General features: G+C 50.5%; 1 long non-coding RNA gene across 1 annotated transcript in view; it reads left to right on the plus strand.

Annotated features, from left to right (window-relative positions):
- LOC140191388 (uncharacterized) overlaps positions 1 to 15,760 on the plus strand; it is a 42,424-nt gene extending 26,664 nt beyond the window's left edge. Inside the window, exon 3 of the long non-coding RNA XR_011883817.1 lies at positions 8,512 to 15,760. This is a non-coding gene — a long non-coding RNA (uncharacterized lncRNA). The remainder of the gene's footprint in view (positions 1 to 8,511) is intronic.
- Positions 15,761 to 16,780: the final 1,020 nt, after the last annotated feature.

A 16,780-nucleotide genomic window follows, 5' to 3' on the forward strand; every position in this document is an offset into this window, starting at 1 on the left:
GGATGAAGCAAAGAGTTAGGAAGTTGATTGGTGAAAGAGACAGAAGGCCATGGAAGAAAGAAAACGGCGGGGGCGGGGTGGTGGAGGACCAGAGGGAGGTAATGGGGGGGCATGGAGATAACATGAGAGAGAGAGAGAAAAGCATAGATAGAGGATTGGGTAACCAGTAGAGTTAGGCATAATATATTGAAATGGACAGAGGATTGGTTAACCAATAGAGTTTGAGATAATATATCAGCGTGGATAGAGGATTGGGTGACCAATAGAGTTGGGGGTAATATATCAGCGTGGATAGAGGACTGGGTAACCAATAGAGTTGGGGGTAATATATCAGCGTGGATAGAGGATTGAGTAACCAATAGAGTTTGAGATAATATATTAGCGTGGACAGAGGATTGGGTAACCAATAGAGTTTGAGATAATATATCAGCGTGGACAGAGGATTGGGTAACCAATAGAGTTGGGGGTAATATATCAGCGTGGACAGAGGATTGGGTAACCAATAGAGTTGAGGGTAATATATCAGCGTGGACAGAGGACTGGGTAACCAATAGAGTTGGGGGTAATATATCAGCGTGGATAGAGGACTGGGTAGCCAATAGAGTTGGGGGTAATATATCAGCGTGGATAGAGGATTGGGTGACCAATAGAGTTGGGGGTAATATATCAGCGTGGACAGAGGATTGGGTAACCAATAGAGTTGAGGGTAATATATCAGCGTGGACAGAGGACTGGGTAACCAATAGAGTTGGGGGTAATATATCAGCGTGGATAGAGGACTGGGTAACCAATAGAGTTGGGGGTAATATATCAGCGTGGATAGAGGATTGGGTGACCAATAGAGTTGGGGGTAATATATCAGCGTGGATAGAGGATTGGGTAACCAATAGAGTTGAGGGTAATATATCAGCGTGGACAGAGGACTGGGTAACCAATAGAGTTGGGGGTAATATATCAGTGTGGATAGAGGACTGGGTAACCAATAGAGTTGGGGGTAATATATCAGCATGGATAGAGGATTGGGTGACCAATAGAGTTGGGGGTAATATATCAGCGTGGATAGAGGATTGGGTGACCAATAGAGTTGAGGGTAATATATCAGCGTGGACAGAGGATTGGGTAACCAATAGAGTTGGGTGTAATTATCAGTGTGGACAGAGGATTGGGTAACCAATAGAGTTTGAGATAATATATCAGTGTGGACAGAGGATTGGGTAACCAATAGAGATAGGGTATTGTATTAGCATGGATAGAATAGTGGTCAATCAGCGACCAAAAGCAACAGGACACATAGCTCACTCAGATTCGCCGACTGAGTACTTAAGACATCGAATCGCAGTAGTTTGGTGGTCTGAGCAGTGGCCAATCAACGATGGGAAGCGATTGGCAAGAACAAATGCAAATAAGGCAGGGGCAAGCCGAGCGGCCATAGTTAGAGCGGACAGTGTTGGAGTGGTTATTTGAGGCTTTAGCTCTTCGAGGCTTCAGCGAGGAGAGGCTTGAATGAGAGATGGTGAGAAGCTGTAGGTAGGTTTTCTCCCCCCACAATTTATTCATTGTTTCCGTCTTTATATTTGCGCAGTTAGAAGGGTAGGGGATGCCAGGCAGGATAATGGAATGCTTGTCTTGTGGAATGTGGGAAGGCAAGGCGACCTCCAGTGTCCCTGACTACTTCACTTGCAGGAAGTGCCTCCAGTCGCAGCTTCTAACATTCCATGTAGAGGAGTCGGAGCTGGAACTGGATGAACTCCAGATCATTCAGGGGGCCGAGGGGGTGCAGGAGACAGGAAACTGGGAGCCAGTCGAGAAGGGGAAAGGGGGTAACACACCAGTGCAGAATTCCCCTGTGGCCATCCCCCTCAGCAACAGGTATATCACTTTGAGGAGGGTATGACCTAGCAGAGGAAAGTCACGGCGGTCAGGTCTCTGGCACTGATGACGATTATGAAGACACGCAGTCCTCTTTTATTGTCATTTAGTAATGCATGTATTAAGAAATGATACATTATTTCCTCCGGTGTGATATCACAAAACACAGGACAAACCAAGACTGAAAAAACTGACAAAGCTACATAACTATAACATATAGTTACAAACAGTGTAACAATACCATAACTTGATGAAGAAGTCGGTGAGCACAGTAAAGTTCAAAGTTTCTCAAATGTCCCACATCTCACGCAGACGGGAGAAGGAAGGAAAACTCTCCCTGCCACGCCGACCACAATCCGACTCTGAGTCATCCGAAAACTTCGAGCTCTGATCAGCTCTCCGACACCGAGTACTGAGCGCCATCTCTGTCCGAACGATTCGACCTCCTTCTCGGTCGCCAAAAGCAGGCAAGGCCGGGGATTTTGAGGCCTACCCTCCGAAAGATTCCCGACCACACAGTAATGACAGCAGCGGACGGGCGTTTCAGAAATTTCTCCAGATGTTCCTCTGTCCTTTCACGTCCATTCTCCATCAAATCAGAATTGTCCACGGCCCCTATTTAACAGATACGATATCATTTTTCACCAGAGAGCTGTGCATGCGTGGTGTGCCGCCATCTTCTCCTCCCGCAGTTATTCTGAGTCTGACTCTCTGACTCAGAAGGGAAGGGGGAAGAAGAGGTGAGCTGTGTTGATAGGGGATTCATTAGTCAGGGGAACAGAAATGAGGTTCTGTAAATGAGACCGAGATTCTCAAATCGTATATTGCCTCCCAGATGCCAAGGTATGGGACATCCCAGATCGAGTCCTCAGCATTCTTCAGTAGGAGGGTGAGCAGCCAGAGGTTGTGGACCCTGTACGTATCAATGACTTGGGTAGGATGAGTGACGAGGTTCTGACGAGGGAGGACAAGTCTTCCAGGGTTGTGATCTCAGGATTGCTACCCGTGCCACGATCTAGTGAGGCCAGAACTAGGAAGGTTATACAATTTAATACGTGGCTAAGGAGCTGGTGGTGTGGGCATGTGGCAAAGTGGTTAAGGCATTCGACTAGCGACCTGAAGGTTGTGAGTTTGAGCCCCGGCCGAGGGAACGTGTTGTGTCCTTGAGCAAGGCACTTAACCACACATTGCTCTGCGACGACACCGGTGCCAAGCTGTATTGGCCCTAATGCCCTTCCCTTGGACAACATCGATGTTGTGGAGAGGAGAGACTTGCAGCATGGGCAACTGCTGGTCTTCCATACAACCTTGCCCAGGCCTGCGCCCTGGAGAGTGAAGACTTTCCAGGCGCAGATCCATGGTCTCGCAAGACTAACGGATGCCTTTATTATTAAGGAGCTGGTGTAGGAGGGAGAGATTCAGGTTTTTGGATCATTGGGCTCTCTTCCAGGGCAGGTGGGACCTGTACGGACGGGACGGTTTGCATCTGTACTGGAGGGGGACTAATATCCTAGTGTGAAGATTTGCTAATGCTGCACCGTTGCAGGGGAGATGGGAACCAGAGTGCCAGAACAGTTAGTGGAGAGGTTCTGGGGGCAGGTATTGTTAAGATCTCAGACAGGGTCAGGAATCGAAGGTTGTGCATGGTGTGAGCAGTGCATATCCAAATGCAAGACATATCTCGGAACAGAGGGTGACCTCAGGGCTTGGATTAACACCTGGAATTAGGACATTTTAGCCATTGGTAAGACCTCAGACAGAGTCAGGAATCTAAAGGTTGAACGTGGTGTGACTAGCGTCCTGAGCTGAGTATATTTCAATGCAAGAAGTATCGTAGGAAAGGCGGATGAGCTCGGGGCGTGGATCAAAACGTGGAACTACGATACTGTAGCCGTTAGTGAGACTTGGTTGCAGGAGGGACAGGACTGGCAGCTCAGTATTCCGGGGTTCTGTTGTTTTAGACGAGACAGAGCGTGAGGGATTAAAGGGTGGGTTGGTGTTACTAGTTGCAGGATGTGTCAAAGCCATCCTCGGTTAGGATAGACTGGAGAGCTCATCCAGTGAGGCTTTACGTGTGGAACTGAGGAATAAGAAAGGTATGGCCACATTAATGGGGGTATATTACAGACCACCCAACAGTGCACGGGGTTTGCCCGAGGTCCTTCTGCAGCTGTGCAGGGCCCTGGTGAGACCACACCTGGAATATTGTGTACAGTTTTGGTCTCCAAATTTGAGGAAGGACAGTCTTGCTATTGAGGGAGTGCAGAGTAGGTTCATGAGGTTAATTTCCAGGGTGGCGGGACTGTCATATGTTGAAAGATTGGAGCAACTGGGCTTGTATACACTGGAATTTAGAAGGATGAGAGGGGATCTGATTGAAACATATAAGATTATTAAGGGATTGGACATGCTGGAGGCAGGAAACGTTCCCGATGTTGGGGGAGTCCAGAACCAGAGGCCACAGTTTAAGAATAAGGGGTAGGCCACTTAGAACGGAGTTGAGGAAAAACTTTTTCACACAGAGGGTTGTGGTTCTGTGGAATGCTCTGCCTCAGAAGGCAGTGGAGGCCAATTCTCTGGATTCTTTCAAAAAAGAGTTGGATCGAGCTCTTAAAGATAGCGGAGTGAAGGGATATGGGGAGAAGGCAGGAAAAGGGTACTGATTGTGGATGATCAGCCATGATCACAGTGAGTGGTGGTGCTGGCTCGAAGGGCTAAATGGCCTACTCCTGCACCTATTGTCTATTGTCTGTTGTCTATTTAGAGGAACAAATTTATCGAGAGGTCGCAGACTGTTGCAAGAAGCTTAAGGCTGTGATGGTAGGTGATTTTAACTTTCCACCTATTGACTGGGACTCCCATACTGCTAAAGGACTAGATGGGATCGTGTTTATCAAATGTGTTCAGGAAAGTTTCCTAACTCAGTCCATAGAAGTCCCATTGCGAGAGCGTGCAGAGAGTAGGGGGAACACTTTGCACCGAGTGATCACAATGCCGTTCATTTCAAGGTAATTATGGAAAAGGATAGGTCTGGTCCTCAGGTTGAGATTCTAAATTGGAAGAAGGCCGATTTTTGATGGTATCAGAAAGGATCTGGCAAGTGTGGATTGGGACAGGCTGTTTTCTGGCGAAGGTGTACTTGGAAAGTGGGAAGCCTTCACAAGTGGAACCTTGAGAATACAGAGCTTGTATGTACCTGTCAGAATAAAAGGTAAAGAAAACAGGTTTAGGGAACACACACAAATGCTGCCTGACCTGCTGAGTTCCTCCAGCATTTTGTGTGTGTTGCTTGGATTTGCAGACTTTCTCTTGCTTGAGGTTTAGGGGACCTTGGTTCTGAAGAGATATTGAGGCCCTGGTTAAGGAAAGCAGGAGGTGCGGAGCAGGGATAGGCAGGTGGGAACCAATCGGGTGCTTACGGAGTGTAAGAAACCAGAAAGAAATCAGGAGGGCTAAAAGAAGGCATGTGGTTGCTCTGGCAGACGACGTGAAGGAGAAAATCCAAAGGGATTCTGCAGATATGTTAAAAAGCAAAAGGATAGCGCGGGACAAAATTGGTTCTCTGGAAGATCAGAGTGATAATCCATGCCTGGAGACAAAAGAGTTGGGAGAGGTCTGAGCGCGCTACCACCTTTAGGAACATTTAAAATTATGACAGTGATAAGTAAGACAGAGGCGGGGGGGTTGTACTGATTGGTGAGACTAGCACTAGGGGACACAGCCTCAAGATTCGGGGAATAGATTTAGGTGGGAGATGAGGTGAGACTGCTTTTTCTCAGGGAGCAGCGAATCAGTGTGGAATCCTCTGCCCAGGGAAACGGTAGAGGCCACGTTATTAAATATACTTAAGACATAGTTGGATAGTAAGGGGATTAATCAGCGCGGTTTGCGATTTGGACACTACAATTCAGGTTATGATGGGTTTCTGCTTCTAGTCAGTGCTTGCTGCTATTTTGTGCGATTTTGATCAGGGCAGACTGCAATCAGCAAACGACGCAGCGCTGAATCAAACTGAACTGAGCATTCCCGGGCTGTTTTCTTTTTTTGCGTGTGCCTGCGTGCGCGTCTGTGCGTGTGCGTCCGTGATTTTTCATGGCTTCTTCCAAGGCGCAGAGCAAGAGAGAGAGACTGTGTGGCGCGCGACTCCCCACACAGACATTTTCGCAGTATTTTTCCCCGTTTTACGAGGTGGAGTTGCACAGATGGAAAGCATGCTCGGGGGCAGACCGGACTGGTTTCGAACCCGGGAACCCCCACTCCCGGGTCCGGCGCCGATGTCGTCGTGCCACCAGCTGGCCTTCCCGGGCTGTTTCAACAACTCTGCGGTTCGATGCTTTCTGTTCTGTGTTCTTCGCTCGGTTTTTGCCACTGGCACATTTATGCTCTTTTATTTTTAAGCCACGTTGGGTGTTTGACGTTTTGTCTGGGCGGGTTCCATAGTTTTCTCTGTTTCGTGGCTGTCTGGGGAAGACGAACCTCGGGGTTGTGTTCTGCATGTGTACCTGGTTGATTAACTCATCTTGAACCTTTGAGCCTTATCGTCACTGGCAAGCGTCTGGTAGCAGCAGTACAACAAGATATAAAAAAAAAATTTAATTAATGAGACAGTGCAGAAAGGAGGGGAAATGCTGAGGTGGTGTTCATGGGTTCGTTGTCCTTTCAGAAATCTGACGGCAGAGTGGAAGGAGCTGTTCCTGAATCGTTGAGTGTGTGTCTATAGGCTCCTGTACCTCCTCCCTGATGGCAGAGGGGAAGAAGCTGTTCCTGAATCGTTGAGTGTGTGTCTTCAGGCTCCTCCCTGATGGCAGAGGGGAAGAAGCTGTTCCTGAATTGCCGAGTGTATGTCTTCAGGCTCCTGTACCTCCTCCCTGATGGCGGAGGGGAAGAAGCTGTTCCTGAATCGCTGAGTGTGTGTCTTCAGGCTCCTGTACCTCCTCCCTGATGGCAGAGGGGAAGAAGCTGTTCCTGAATCGCTGAGTGTGTGTCTTCAGGCTCCTGTACCTCCTCCCTGATGGCAGAGGGGAAGAAGCTGTTCCTGAATCGTTGAGTGTGTGTCTTCAGGCTCCTGTACCTCCTCCCTGATGGCAGCGGGGAAGAAGCTGTTCCTGAATCGTTGAGTGTGTCTCTTCAGGCTCCTGTACCTCCTCCCTGATGGCAGAGGGGAAGAAGCTGTTCCTGAATCATTGAGTGTGTGTCTTCAGGCTCCTGTACCTCCTCCCTGATGGCAGAGGGGAAGAAGCTGTTCCTGAATCGTTGAGTGTGTGTCTTCAGGTTCCTGTACCTCCTCCCTGATGGCAGAGGGGAAGGAGCTGTTCCTGAATCGTTGAGTGTGTGTCTTCAGGTTCCTGTACCTCCTCCCTGATGACAGAGGGGAAGAAGCTGTTCCTGAATCGTTGAGTGTGTGTCTTCAGGCTCCTGTACCTCCTCCCTGATGGCAGCAATGAGAAGAGGGCACGCCCTGGGTGACGGGTGTCCTGAATGATGGATGCCACCTTTTTGAGACCCCGCTCTCTTGACTGTGTCCTCGACGCTGGGGAGGCTAGTGCCCGCGATGGGGCTGGCTGAGTTTACAGCTCTCTGGTGGGTGATCAGAACTACACAAAATACTCCCAGTTTGGGCTCATCAATGTGTAGCCCCCCTGGTCACCCTCAGGTTCGCTCGGCTCGCTGTCGTCTAGGGAAACAGCCCTCGGCCCCGCCAAACTGGGTAATAGTTTGTGTGGATGCTGTGTGATGTACCCCACCCTGCTCAAATAACAGACAATACACCAGATACGATTAAATGATTTACAGTTTATAGATATTACTGGAACTATATAATTAATAGAGAATAAAATATAAAAGGAAAATAAAAGGTACCACACTTATCAAAGTTCAAACTCTTCGTGCACAAATAGTTGGAGCTCAGGACCCTTCTTCTTCACCCTGCGACCCCTCGGACCACCTCGACCAGCCGCCTGGGACCAACAACGGTGGTCGACCAGACGCTCCACACGAGTCCGTCCCCGTCTCCCCTCCTCGCTGAACGTCCCGCTCGGGGTCTGACCCCGTTAGCGGACTCACAGCACCTGGTCCATCCTCTGTCTCTCTCTCCCGCCTTCTGCCCAAAAACCTGCGCATACAATATCTTACAAATACACCAAAAACATAACAACTATCCCAATTGGTTCATTCGTCCTCATATCAATAGATAATACAAAGCAAACTGCTAGCAGGAGGGACTTTCTCAGCATTTAACATAACAAGGAAGCATTCCTAAGAATAACATAACAAAGAAGCCATTTTAATTATCCTACGCAGTAACATTAAAGACGAAACCCCCTTACAAATGTCTAAGGTCAAACTTGTTTATTTACTCATTGTGAAACAGGCTGTTCCTGCCCTTTGAGCTGTGCCACCTGATTTAACCCTTGCCTAATCACAGGACAGACAGTTTACACTGACCAATTCACCTACTAACTAGCACACCCGGAGAAAACCCACACAAGTCCACGGGGAGGGCATACAGGCTCCTTACAGGTGACGCCGGGATGACTCCGAGCTGAGAATGGTGCCGGGGGGTGGGGAGCGGGGGACTTCTCCCAGCTCACCAGTGAAACAGTCAAGTCCTTCCCATTCTAATGTCTCTATTTTCCTTTTCAGGGTGGCTGGGGTCCCGTCGGGATATCAGTCTACAGCGGCATTCAAAACTGTGGTGCTGCACGACGGCGTGTCCCCGATCTTGAGGATCGCCGATTGGCCGCGTTTCGGTCTGCCCGGGCTCGGCCTGAAGTCGGGCGCCTTCGGGGCCCGTGGAAATGAATTCTCGCGGCGTTGTGTACTGAAGCCGGGAGATCGAAGAGAGCGTGAGTGGCTGTCAGGGGGTTCTGCATTCGGTAATTGATCTCTCTCTCTCTCTCTCTCTCTCTCTCTCTCTCTCTCTCAATATTGAGGGGGAGTTTGCTGCCGATTCTCGAGTCGGGGAGCTCGGAATAAAAAGCAACGCTTCAGACTGACTAACGTCGAAATGGGGCGACATCCGGCCCTCCCTTGTTTCTGAGCGAGAGAGAGCCTGTGGGATGTCGAATTGTTGGACTGAACATTAGATTTTGATGGCCTGCAGACCGTGGTCTCTCCTTGGGGACTTTGCTATTGCTGGCATGGTGGGTGGTGGGAATGCTGATGTTTTACACTAGAATAGGCAAGGGAGGGGGGAGCTTGCTGCTGCTTATGTGTGGGAGGGGGCAGCAGGATTTCAGGTTCTTTTTTTTTCCGTTATTCATTTTTTAGGGGGTTCATTCTGTTTAGAGGAGGTCTGTGGAGGGTAAGAATTTCAGGTTGTATCCTTGTAGCCCGCTGGTCAGCCTCAGGCTCGCTCAGCTCGCTTTCGTCTACGGGGAGCAGCCTTAGGCCCCGCCAAACTGGGTACCACCACGGGCTCTCGTTTAAATTCGGTACCGGCCCCATGCTGCTACACACGTCCTCGCAAGCAGCCTTCGGCCCCACCAAACTGGGTAATCAAATCTGTGTGGATCCGTAACGACACACTGAAGTGTGGTCCCACTAAGCCCTCAGAAATAGGGTCTTTTCCTTCCTGGAGTTCCTTGGTACATTGCTGGGAATGTGTTCCCCCAGAGACCGCAAGCCGTTCCCCCACTGGGCCTCCACTAACTTTCCCGACACCTCTCTGATCAGCTGAACAGCTGAGGGAGGGGCTGATCCCCCTGGCACCGCAAGCAATTTATCTGCCCCCCTAACCAGAGAAGATACCCTGAAAACCCTCCCCCAATCTCCTGACACAGGTATGGAAAGCCCCCAAGGTGCTGCATTTTACTTCCAGTCGAACCAAACGCATTTTCCCCCACTTTCAGATAGCTGGCAGCTGTCACTATGGGGTAATTGACCCTGACAGTTCCGACACCATCACCAGCCCGCCGACTCAAACTTTCAACCAATCCCTGCCGCTCTCCCTCAAGGGTAATTGACCCTGACAGTTCTGACACAGTCACCAGCCCACCTACTCAAACATCCTCTTTGGTTCTCCTCCCGAAAAGCCCTGGGCCTCAGACTCCCTCTTGAGTCCGATCATCGCCCAGCTTACAGCATCTCTCTCATCATGTCTCTTCTCTCTGACCCCATCGTGCCTTCTCCCCAAAGCCAGCGAAAACAGTAGCTTACAGACACACAAGAAAGAAGGACATCTATCCCAATTGGTTAGCGAATGAATACAATTCCTGTTATCAGTAACTATAACCCAGACAAGCTGCTACCATTAACTCAGCAGTTAACATTACAGAGAAGCCATTTTATTATAACATAACAAAGAAGTCATTTTATTAGCCTTAGCAAATAACGTGAAAGACGAAACCCCTTACACTCTCCCCCCACCAAATTTAGTCATGTTTTCATGATGTCCATGTAACTCCCCAACCCTTCCTGCAAACACGCCGACCCAATCCAGATACCAAAATAGTGACATCGCTCCCCAAACAGTAGACCTTACACCCTGTTCCACGGGTGCTACATAGGCCAACCTATCTGGGAGTCTCCTAATCCTTTGAGACCTCCGTACCCCTTTCACCTAACCCATCAGGCTCAAACACTACCAGGAATACTTCAGGTCTGCTTGCCGAATCCTGTCTCAATCTAATGCTCATGCCCCCTGTAACTCGGAGCCCCCCGTCCCGTGTCCAGGGCCCTGCTTCTTTTCCTTCAGGGTCCTGCTGTAACCCAGGCTGCCCACAGATAGCCCTCCTCACTACCCCTGACTCAGTGGGAGAAGGGCCAAAAGTCTCTTATTCGATCAAGGGGAAGTTAGCGAAAGGCAGCATGTACCACACATCCAGCACATCATCCTTCGAATCCGTATTCTTCCTCATTCCCTCGATCGGTAGCTGCTGTTTGATTTTCTCCAAACTGAAGCACTTAGCCTGGGCTGCCTCAGCAGCCTCTTCAACCTCCTGCAATCGAGACGTCAGCTTCTTCTCTGACTCATCTGCCTCCAGCCACAGTTACAGCAGTTCGGTCTCACGCTTCGTGTTCATCCCCATCTGGGACGCGATTACACCAGCAGCTTCTTCCAATCAGTTCTGGATCGATTTCTTGAGTTTCTGCTGATCCTTCCGAAGGTTGGTCATTGTTTCGTCTCTCTGGATTAATTCATCAGTAAATAACCGCGGTTTCGGCTCGGAATTCTGTTTCCCCATCTCCACTTTGACGAGCGTGGACTCCAGTTCTTCAATGGTTGTCCCAAACTTGCAGCACTCAGTCTCCGGCCTGCATTTCTGAGCGTTCAGTTCAGCATTGCAGATCTTCTCCCTCAGCCAAACACTCAGGATCTGCGTCTTTCTCCAGACCTGGCACTCGTCCAAAGAAAGTTTTACTTCGTTAAAGCCTAGTTGCCCGGGATCCCTCACTCGCCTCGCTTCATAGTCTTCCAAGGTGAATCCCAATGCTAGGAGATCATCCAAATACAGCAGAACTCCAAACAAGTCCACATCCCCCATGGGCTTCCTCATGCCCCGCGGGAAGGTTGCAAGGGCTCCGGATATGCCCTGTGGCATCTTTTCAGACCGGAAGTATCCTAGGGGACCTATAACGGCCGTCTTCTCCTTGTCGGCCTCACTCATCGGGATCTGGCAACATCCACTCCTCAGATCCAGCACGTTAAACCACGTCGCACCACCCAGACAGACCATCGTGTCTTCGGCCCTCAGGACCGTATACTGGTCAGGGACGGTGCGCCCGTTCGGAGCCCTATAATCCACACGCACGCTGCCTACGTCTTCCACGGCTGCAGGGTCCAGTCGCTGCGACCTCTCTCTCACCGAGGTGTCTTCAGTGGTCAACTCCCCTCCCTCGTGGTATTTCGGAGCGTCTGCTGAGAGGGTCTCACCCTCAGGTACTTCCCCCAGGCCGTACCACCACGGGCTCTCGTTTAAATTCGGTACCGGCCCCATGGTGCTACACACGTCCTCACAAGCATCTCGAAACACTGGGTGCACAGACAATGCCCCTGAACAGTTCTCACCCGCCTCCTCCTGGCAGGCCCCCGGGCACCTCCTCACCAGCGGGGTGTTGGTCCCCTCGAGAATCGAAACGCTGCCCGTCGCACCAGGGTCCGGACACATCAGCATTAACGATTCACGACCCTCTGACTCCCACACATTGGCCTCCAAGAACTCCAGTTTCACTGACCAATAACCGTCGTCTGGATAATCCCCAGCACTGGTACCCCAAATCTCCAGTGCAGGACTGGACTCCCTATCTAGGCCTCTCACAATCTTATAAACCTCTATCAGATCTCCCCTCAGCTGCGACGCTCCGGAGAAAATAACCCAGGTTTGTCCAGCCTCTCATGATAGCACATCCCACGATAGAGCATCCTGGTGAACCTCTTCCACACCCTCTCCAAAGCTTCAACATCCTTCCCATGGTGGGGTGGCCAGAACTATGTGCAATGCTCCAGACCTGGCCTCACCAGAGTTCTGTGAAGTTGCAACATAACTTCCTGACTTTTGAACTCGATGCCTCAACTAATAAGAGCAAGCATTCCATAAGCCTTCTTAACCACCTTTATAGACTTGTGTAGCCACTATCAGGGGGCTATGAACTTGCACCCCAAGATCTCTCTGCTCTGCAACACTGTTAAAGGTCTCGCCCAGTGTACTGTCTCCTCGCATTTGCCCTACCGAGGTGCAACATTTTCGCATTTATCTAGGTTAAGCTCCATCTCCCATTTCCCTGCTCAGATCTACAACTGATCGATATCGTGCCACGTTCTACACTGTCCGCCAATCTTGGCATCATCCGCAAACTTACTAACCCGTCCGTCTACATTTCCACCCTGGGGCACTTATATACATCACAAACAGCAGAGGTCCCAGCACAGAACCGATTCCTTAATTGCCTTGAAACTAATGGCATTGTGATCACTAGGTGCAAAGTGTTCCCCTACTCAAACTTCTGCCGCCTGCCCTGTCTCATTCCCAGATAGATCAAGTATTGTACACTCTCTCTCACTGGAACTTCTATTAAGAAAACTTCCCTGAACACGTTTGGCAAACTCCATCCCATCTAGTCCTTTTACAGTTTCAGGAATTGCAGTCAACGTGGGAAGTTAAATTCACCTACCGCGACAACCTCACGTTTCTGGCAAAAGTGCGTGATCTCTCCTCAGATTTGTTCCTCTAAATCCCAGGGGCTGTTGGGCGGTCTGTAACACAGCCCCATTAATGTGGTCATACCCTTCTTAGGTATAATGCCCCGCTAGATGAGTTCTCCGGCCTGACTGGCTGAACATTGTAACAAGAACATCGATTTCTCAAACTTCTGATAATGCCTCTCCTTCACCATTCCCCATTCCCTTTTCCCTCTCTCACCTCATCTTCTTGCCCACCCATTGCCTCCCTCTGGTGCTCCTCCCCCTTTTTCTTTCCTCCATGACCTTCTGTCTCTCTCACCAATCAACTTTCCAGTTCCTTACTTCATCCTCCCCCCCCCCCAGGTTTCTCCTATCACGTTGCGTTTTTCTCTCTCCCCTCGCCCCAACTTTTAAATCTACTTCTCAGCTTGTTTTTCCTCCAGTCCTGCTGAAGGGTCTCAGCCCGAAACGTCGGCTGTACTTTTTTCCATAGATGCTGCCTGGCCTGCTGGGTTCCTCCAGCATTTTGTGTGTGTGTGTGTTGCACGGATTTTCAGCATCTGCAGGTTTCCTCTTGTTTGTAACATTTTCCTTGACTGGTAATGCCAACCCTTCCTCCTTTAATTGTTTCTGCTCCGTTGTGTCAAACAGAACGGAACCCCCAGAATATCGAGCTGCCAGTCCTGCCCCTCCTGCAACCAAGTGTCACTAAATGGCTACAATATCGGATTTCCTTGTGTTGATCCACGCCCCGAGCTCATCCGCCTTTCCTGCGATACTTCTTGCATTGAAATATACTCAGCTCAGGACACTAGTCACACCATGCTCAACCTCTTGATTCCTAGCTCTGTCTGCGGTCTTAACAATGTCTGTCTCCACTAACTGTGCTGGCACTCTGGGTCCCATCCCCCTGCAGCTCTAATTTGAACCCCACTGTGCAGCGTGAACAAACCTTCCCACTGGGATATTAGTCCCCCTCCAGGTGCAAACTGTCCCTTCTGTACAGGTCCTACCTTCCCTGGAAGAGAGACCAATGATCCAAACATCTGAAGCCCTCCCTTCTACACCAACTCCTTAGCCACAAGTTGAACTGTATGATCTTCCCAGCTCTGGCCTCACTAGCGCGTGGCACAGGCAGCAATCCTGCGATCACAACCCTTAGCACCCGAACTTCCCTGAGCTCACTTTGCAGAGCCTCGTCACTCTTCCTGCTGATGTCACGTCTGCCGGTTCACCCGTCCCGCTTAAGAACGTCGAGGACTCGGTGCGAGATGTCCCGGATCCCGGCACCTGGGAAGCAATGTGCCATCCGGGAATCCCGTTCTGGTCCACAAAACCTCATTTCAGGGAATCCCGTTCTGGTCCACAAAACCTCATTTCAGTTCTCCCAACAAATCCTCTGCTCACTCTCTTCCCCCCCCCCCCACCCCCCATGTCAGGCTCAGTGCTGGAGACCTGACTGCTGTGATTTTCCTCTGCAAGGGTCACCCCCACCCCCGGACAGTATCCAAACTGGTATTCCTGTCGTTGAGGGGGACGGCCACAGGGGTGTTCTGCACTGGCTGTCTAACCCCTTAGCCCGTTCCCTTTCCTGACTGTCACCCAGTTTCCTGTGTCCTGCCCCTTGGGTGTAACTGTCTCTCTATAATGTCCTATCTATCACCCCCTCAGCCTCCCGAACGATCCAGGGTTCATCCCGTTCCAACTCCCCGCGGAGTGTCAGATGCCCTTCCCGTTGGTGAGGGGCGCTGGAGGTCTCCCTCGCCTTCCGACGCCTCGCGAGCGGAGCATTCCGCTGTCCGGCCTGACGTCCCTACGGTCCCGCCTGTGCAAGTGTAGAGCAGGAAACGGTAAGTGAACCATGGGGGGGGATATCTACCCACGGCTCTTTGCCGTCTCTCACTGAAGCCTCGAAGGGCTAAAGCGTCAAGTCATTACCCTAACTGATAGAGGAACGTAGAAAACCTACAGCACAATACAGGCCCTTCGGCCCACAGTGCCGTGCCGAACACGTACTTACTTTAGAAATTACCTGGGGTTACCCACAGCCCTCTATTTTTCTGAGCTCCATGTACCTGTCCAGGAGTCTCTTAAAAGACCCTATTGTATCCACCTCCACCACCGTCGCTGGCAGCCCATTCCACACACTCATCACTCTCTGCGTAAAAAACTTACCCCCGACATCTCCTCTGTACCTACTTCCAAGCACTTTAAAACCTTAGAGGTACAGCCCTTCTGGCCTTAAGAGCCGCGCCTTCAGCACCCCACTGATTTAACCCTCGCCTAAACAGGGGACAGTTTACAACGGCCAAGGCACCAACTGAGGTACGTCTTTGGACTGTGGGAGGAGAGCAGAAACTCACTCGGGGCTCTGGGGACGGGCGGATCGAGGGTCGGTGTCACGGCGGGTGACCCACGTGTCGGGGAGGCCGGAAACTCTTGCACTGCGGGCCCGGAGACCCGAGCTCTTTGCGATCTTCGGGCGCGGAGCTCGGGAAAAAAAAGCAACAGAGCGGACATTTTAACATGGTAAACCAGCAGGTGTGAAAATGGGGGACACCTCCCTCTCCCTTATTAGGGAGAGAGAGAGAACCTGTGGGTTGCTGAATGCCAGGTGAATTGCGATAGCCCCTGGGGTAACTGTGGTCTGTGTCTTTGGGGTCTGCGTAACTGGGGTCTGTGTCTTTGCTATCGCTTAGCTCCCGCTTGTGCTCAGTGGGAGTTGCATTTTTTGTTTTGCCGGTGGGGGGAGGGAGGATTGTTGTTCACTGCTGCTTACATGCAGGAGGGGGGAGCTGGGGTGGGGGTCTTTGGGGTTCCCACGTTCAACTGCCGTTCATTCTTTAGGACACTCCTCTGTTTTCGTGGATGTTTTGCGAAGAAAAGGCATTTCAGAATGTATATTGTATACATTTCTCTGACATTAAATGTACCTTTTGAACCTTTGAACATTCGCGGGGTGGATGTACACTCCGAGACAGCGTCAGAATTGAACCGACGGCCCAAACTGTGATAGTGTGGCATTAACCACTGTGATCTTTGTGTACCTGGTGTGGGGGGGGGGGGAACAGTTCAGTCAGGGGACCTCCTTGATCTGATCCTGAGGCTGTCCAAGCCCACTGTCTGCCCCTCTGCCAAGGACCTGGCCATACTTGGTGTCGGTGGAAGGGGAGCACACTTTACCTGACAACTCCCTGGCGATTGTCTGGCAGTGCTGACAGCCACAGGGGCTGGAGTGAGGATCACCTTACTGTGTGATCCAGAATCTCCAGAGGGGAAGGTCCCGAGTCCTTGGCGGCTGGGGCGGGGTCGAAGCACTTGGCAGAGATGGAGCTCGGTGCTGGAGGCTGGAAGTTTTCGGACGGACTCAGAGTCGGCTGGGGTCGGGTGCTTCCAATGCATGGACAGTTGTCGGTGCCTGGAGGTTTATGGCAGGGAGAATTTCTCCCTTCTGCCACCTGCTATCGGGGACTATCAGGAGTCGATCGGAACTCTGTTTTACCGTTCCCATGGTCTGCTCTTTATCAAATTATGGTATTGCTTTGCACTGCTGCAACTATATGTTATAATTATGACATAATTATCTTTGGTTTGTCCTGTTTTTTTTTGTGATATCACTCTGGAGGAACATTGTATCATTTCTTAATGCATGCACTTCTATATGACAATAAACGAGGACTGAGTGTCCTCATAATCTAATCTAATCTAATGTTAATTTAAAATGTCTTCAATAAAATTATTCTGAGCAAGCAATGTTGAAATAAGTTTAATAAAATCTGACCGAACTGC

This window comes from Mobula birostris, chromosome X, assembly GCF_030028105.1.
Source record: "Mobula birostris isolate sMobBir1 chromosome X, sMobBir1.hap1, whole genome shotgun sequence".
Lineage (NCBI taxonomy): Eukaryota > Metazoa > Chordata > Chondrichthyes > Myliobatiformes > Myliobatidae > Mobula > Mobula birostris.